Genomic DNA, 6879 nt, shown 5'->3' on the forward strand with positions numbered 1-6879 from the left:
TGAGAGCTAGAAATTATTTTTTGTACTAAACAGATTCAATAATAGTGAAGTCTTTTTGCATGTGTTCTACCAATAATCACTATCTTTTGTATACTTATTAAAATTTCGCGAAATTTTACCAGATTCATCAAACCAGCAAACTATTCTATTGAGAAGAATAGAGAGCTATCATTCTTCAATAAAGAACTCCAGTTCACTCAATCTTCGAGGAGAACTAGTTCTTTTGGACCATATGCGGACTGCCCATCTCTAGTGTATTCCAAAACTATTTTAGCCTTTTATAGTATAAGGTTAAAAATTAAAAATGAATTAACTAAAGCACAACACTCCTCCCGCAAACCCGATTCCTTCTAACAACCAGTGGCGTCTCGTGACAAAAATTACGGGTTGTGTACTGCTTATATCAGCCCGGGTTGGCGGTTCAATGCATAGAGCACTGGTCTCACAATCCAGTTGTCGTATGTTCGAATCTCGACCTGGAAGGATTCTTAGTGTCAGTAGGATCGTAGCACTAGCCATGCAATGAAATTCCACGGAAGGAATGTAATTCCAGGACTTTGCTTTTTGCACTGCTTATATGGTATGATATCAGAACCGTTTCGACGTTGCAACTGACACAGCAATTTGTTTTCAACTACCATAAGCATAAGCCCCTGAAGCATCTCCTGAATGTGTGCATACAAGTTCTCACAGAGCCTATTTGACTAGTTGTGCACAAGGTGCACATAAGGACGAGAGGCCATTGCTAGCAACATATACGATATTCTTTCAGAGTTGGGTTTTGGCGAGAAAACAAAATCCTTCTAGAATTCTTAAAATGTACGCTTGTCACTTTGGAAAAAACAACAACAATCTATGCCTCTAGTGACTGAGATGATCTAAATTTGATTCTCCTATCATCGACACTGAACAGGCTCTTCCGAACTCTGAAAAACCAGTTTCAGCTGTCAAGGAAGGAAATCAAATACTCCCTGCAAACGGTAAATAAAATGAAAGTCGACAGCTCGATTTTGTGAATCCTATTGAAATCAATACCAAGATTACTAAACAAGTATTATCACAATTTGACATTACTGAGACAAATTTTGGTGAAATTGGGGAAATCATTGGCTGGCAACTAAAAACACGGCTCCTTAGAATTCTTTAAAAAAAATCAAACATGTCACCTGATGTTACTTTTACCATTATGCATACTTATTCTGAAATTCGAAGGAAAACACTAGAAAAGGTCCTAAGTGCAAATGACAGTTCCTCTATCTTACACTTTGCATAGAATAACGACTGAAACTATCAACTTTCGATTTGCTGTTAAAAAAATGTTGGAAAGGAATAATTGAAAGAGAAAATAAACAAAGAGAAACTGTCATTTACACTTGGAATCTTTTCTAATATTTGTCGAGATTTAATAGAAATCCAGCAGAAGCATCCAAATTATCCTTATTTTTCATTATGAGCATTCATTTTGCTGTGATTGATGACAACTAAGAAAGCTCTTATTGATATAAAATTGCAAAGGTGTTGGCTCCATTGAACCTGTGAGGGACAATATGAAGTTTTAAAACTTGTACTGAACTTCTACTTCAAATGGCCTTCATCTTTTCATTTGTTGTATCAGGAAAATCATGATGCTGAAAATCGTTACTAAAATTAGGACTAGTAAATTTTTTTCCCGGATTTGCACTAAAATTTCCGACTTTTTCCCGGTTTTTCCCGGTAAAACCAAATTCCCGACTATTTCCCGGTTTTCCCGGTCACTTGCCAATCTGTACAATATTTTGCAGATGATATACCGGAAGGAGAAAGCGAAAGACCACTGCTCAATACCGTATTAATGAAGTTGAAGGGGAAAGCATCCGGATCTATCAATAAAATACGGGCAAATACATGGGAGGCTATGTTTCACAACCTGAAACGTGAATTCAGCAGAAAAAGTTCGAGTGGGGATATCCAACAGAAAGTGGAAACACTTGAGCAGCGGCAGACAGAGTTTTTTACAGCATACACCAACAGAGCATTACACATTTATGAGTGTATCGAGGAGATGCAGGGAGATAATCAAACTGAGATCACGTATGCAGAAAAATGTTTGAGAAGCCACTTCATTGGAGGATTGAGAAACAAGAGTTTGAAGCAAGTGGCAAAAAGTTAAAGAAAACACCGCGATTATATTTACAAAAGTGGCCATACTAGCATGAAGGCCTAAGAAGTTTTTTTTTTGTCGCCTTCGTTGAAGAGACAAGAAAATCACGACCAGCTGAACAGTTAGCACTGGTGTAGGTCAAGGTGACCAACCGAACCTCACGCGTATGAGCGAAAGAATCGGTAATCTGACGCATCATTTTCCGAATAAGCAAAGGTAGCCGTCTGACATAACAAACATAACAAAGCAAGTCAGTGAGTTAGGCACCAGAAGTACATGCCACGAAGTAGTTATTTAAAAAAGGTGGTAAACCAAACCGTATGGGCGGAGCCTACGGAAAAATGCGTTGCTAGGCGACACACCAAAGCAATCGCGGTCATATTTGTGGCTAAAAGTCGGGCAACCAAAATAAGAACAGAGCACGGGGACAAGAAGCGGTACGAGACAATAATAATAATAAGCCGGCATTGACTTTGAGTCGCGTACGGTAAACAATAACGGTCAACCACGAGTATGGTATGATGTTTCGTTGCAGCATATGCCGTCAACCATTATAGCAGAATTATTCTTGCCTAGATATGATCTTGCAGTGAAGTCAAGAGCATTGGTACAGTGGTACTAATAAAAGTGGATCGCACTCATATATTGGGGTTCGGACCACAGTTCGCAATTTTGTAAGAGAAAGTACACGTGACGTATCGTATCGAGTTTGACTTCATAGACGCCAAGTCGGCAATTAATAAACCAACACGCTATTCTTTTTTCTCGGACGTATATATGACAGTATTACGCAACTGAATTTAATTATTATTAAAGTTATTAAGAAAGCTATTTGATTCAGATGAAGTAGACAAGTATAGAGAACCACTACACTTTTCGCCAGGTGAGTGTGTGTGTTTTGTTTTTTTTCTGTTTGGGAATTTTGATTAAGAAAATGTGGGTCTATAGCAAGGACTCGTGAGAAATTTCAAGGTGTCCCCGCAAATGGACAGACTGAGCGAATTCGAAGAGTACATAAAAAGAGAACACGATAATGTGTATAAAAACAAAACAGGACCGAGATCATTACAAGGCGTGTTAGGAAAAACTCAAGCGCTGAAAGAAGCCTTCGAGGAATATACCAATCTAGTGGAGCGTTGCGAATTTCGCTTAACAATTGATGATTGGAACAATTTAACAGATCGATATATTATTATAAAGGAGAAGTCGATAAAGATATTGAGCGGTTCAATCGTAATAGACCCAAATCCAGACCGCCCAGCAACACGCAGAGAAAGCATATCTGGGAAAATTAGCAGAAAAGAGACGCTAATAGAACGGCGGAGAACTCAATCAGGTGGTGGGAGTAAGAAATAAAACAATAGTTTCGCAAAGGGATAGTAATTTTGATCTATTGTATCTTGATTAAATAATTGTCAATATGCAATCTAGATTCCCTACTAACCATGCGTCTCTCCTATATGAGGAAAAATTTGACACCTGGTTAAATTTAGAGCCTCTCAAGAAGCTTCATGATCTTACTTATGGATATAATGATTGGATGGAAATCTATAAAACCAGAATGACAGGTTTGGGATATGCCACAATAAGGGGACTGATTAGCAATTATGTGCCATCTTATGATTTAAGGTCTTACAGGGTCTCACCTCTGATTGTAGCTTGGGTTCAAAAAGGGATATTTCTAGGCGGGGTGAAAGACAAGACAGGGAATCTTTGGACACATGGCAAAGGAGGGAGAGCCTTTACTAGTGCTTGTGAGGCTGTCAAGACTCAGGTATTTTAATGTCGCAAACCAAGACCAAGTGTGACCGAGTCTGGAAGGGACTCCTCAATAATATGCTATCAAAAGTTCGCCATTTGCCAATTGAATTAAATAGGGCTCTAGCTGTGTACACAGATTTAATGAATGTACTAAATGAATCAGGGCAACTAAGAACCGAGGTTCACCTCCCGTCTCTGAGTGTAAATTGTTTTGTCTATTCTGACTTCATAGTGATGTCGATACTCGGAGAGCGCAGTGGTCTGTATCTAGGCCTTTGTTCTTAGAGTTATTCAATAAGATAGCTGAAACATCAGTGCTACTCCTATACTCTTATCTGCAATCCGGAACTAATATGCCTAATAATCACTATGAAAACACCTGTAAGTTCCTCCAGTTTCTATCAACCAAACTGATCAAGTTTCTGAGTTACAAGGGACGCCCCAACTTAGCTAGGGAGAATGTCCCATTTGTGCTCCTGAAGAATATAGAAGGCTTGGGCCTGGCATCTCTAATTGAGATTTTAGCAGATCAAACGAGCAGGACACGAGTTACCTAGCAGAGGGTGACTATAAAACGTCCCCCTTATACAAGATTTTTCAAGGTATGGAAGTCGTTTCTATTGCAGAGTTAATTGGAACAGTAAAGATTATGGGACATCCAAGCATAGAAGTCGTAGTGGGGCTAAACAAACTCTATGAAAGGACACACGCTGTTAAGTTAATTAATCATGACACCCGCAACAAATGTATTGGTCTCCTAAAAAAGGGATATCTGTAAGATCTTCTTCCAAGCTAAAAAAATGTTACCCTAGAGTTGACCCTGAAAGTTTATCCAATTCTCTTGACTTGCAGACACTCATAACTCTAGGCGTTGATCCGCTGACACTCCGAGGGAGGTTGCTAATGAGGCAGATTCCATACGAGAATTGGTACCAACTCCAATTCGGGAAAAATGCTGAGTTTGATCCTATTGACAACATTCTCGGGACTCTGAAGGACACTGCAATAGGTGCAACAAGGTCAGACTTAGCCACTCAGCTGGCTGTCGCTCACATGGAACTTGCCGCAGAATTCGAAGAAAACCTAAGGACACCAAGGTTTTACTGAGTTACTTGATGGAACCCTATTTTGATTCCACCCTCAGATCGTATCTGAAAGCTTATGAGAACTCAGCATGGGGCGATCTTGTGAAGAATTACCTAGTGATCAAGCTTACACCCAAGGAATTAGAGTTGAAACCGGAGGGAAGAATGTTTGGTGGAAGTCCTCTTCCCGAGAGGATGCGAAGAATTATACAGGAGTACAATGCGAGTACATTCATGGACCAGTTCATCCCAGATCAGCTGTTAACCCCAGGAGAGCTGGAAGTTTTGAAGAAGTTGTTATACTTTAGAACAATGCGACATAAAAATCCAAGCCATTATGTACTAAATATTAGTTTTGACTTCAGCGCATGGAATAGCACTATGCGTAGTGATATAGTTGATGTGGCAGCTGAGAATATCTTGGACAAGTGGTATGACACTGCGATATTTGGGAAAACCAAAAGTCCTAGCATTACATTCCTTTTGTGGAATTTAGCCTTTCTGTTTCAACAGACTTCGCAGCCGATTCTTAGTGTACAGAATCATTGCATGGCAAGTACTATGGATCCTACTGACACTAAGAATCCTTTCAGGTCGGGGCTCGAACATACGACAACTGGCTTGTAAGACCAGCGCCCTATGCATTGAACCACAAACCCGGGTCTATATCTGTAGATTGGGGATAGACTGGAAGTCAAACTACGTTTTATTTAAGATGGAATCTCAAAATAAAACACCCGGCGCTCAGGCGCCAACTCATCCTACCAAACCCAGAACCAAACCGCCTAAATCAAAATTTAAGCCGCGCAAAGGTTAGATCTCAGCAGACGAGCCTCCCAGGCAGAAAATCGGAGGCATGGCTAGAACTGTTGATCTCCCGGAAGAACCTGACCTTTCTCTTAAACACCTTTCAACAACCTTCAGAACACCGAAAAACGACCCATGTGACATCGATGCTTTTTCAGTACTCGATTTAACAGCTTTGGGGTGTCGCAAGAAAATCCCAGAATTGCAATTGATCTACACCGGATACTATGATATCGTTGATGCTACCTATCGCGATTTCATGGCTAACGACAGATATTGGTCTCGATCAGTATCATCATCTATGTGGACATACTACTGTACGATCCTACTATGGCAACGTCTCATCTTCGTCAAGAGTGAACAACACGATATATCTGCAGCTGAATATATCGACATCAAATCATTAATACCATCTGATGTGTCGATCCCAAATTCTATTGCTATATATCTATCAGCTATCGGCCCCGTCCGTGAAAATATTATATAACAAAGAACAAAGAATTAATGAAGCATTAAAATGGCCATATATAAGAAAATTTTGTTACTAACAAACAATAATTACGGGGCTAAATACGACATTATGAAACATCTAAGTCTATTTTAGAATCAGCGGACTAAACGCTCCTACAGCCAACACGACAATCGTTGGTGTAATAGAAATTGGAGAGGCCGTTTCTCAGGATTTCGCTTGAATCCCGAACCCCTGCAGTTTAGTGCATAGCAGAAGGTCCTTCCTATACACAAAAAGTTTAAAGAAGAAAAAGAAAATTTTTATTTCGCTGAAAGAAAACCCGTTCCAATTCTCCTCGCGCCGCTGCTCGGACCAAGGCGACTACAAGTGGTGACAGCGGTGTTCGACGCTAGGAAAGCGCGGCCAGGGGAACGCCAACGGTGCTAGTGGAAAAATTGCAGGCAAAATTATGATCGACGGATTAGTAATAATAGGGTGAGTAAAGTGAAATTGTTTATCGTTATTGTATTTATTCTGATCGGAGCTAGCCTGAGCTCGATCAAGTTTCAAGTTCATTAAAGGCAACAAACAGATTACGTTTGCATTTTATTTGCTTACGTTTTGACCACGGTTAG

The sequence above is a fragment of the Malaya genurostris genome, chromosome 2 (genome assembly GCF_030247185.1).
Source record: "Malaya genurostris strain Urasoe2022 chromosome 2, Malgen_1.1, whole genome shotgun sequence".
Classification (NCBI taxonomy): domain Eukaryota; kingdom Metazoa; phylum Arthropoda; class Insecta; order Diptera; family Culicidae; genus Malaya; species Malaya genurostris.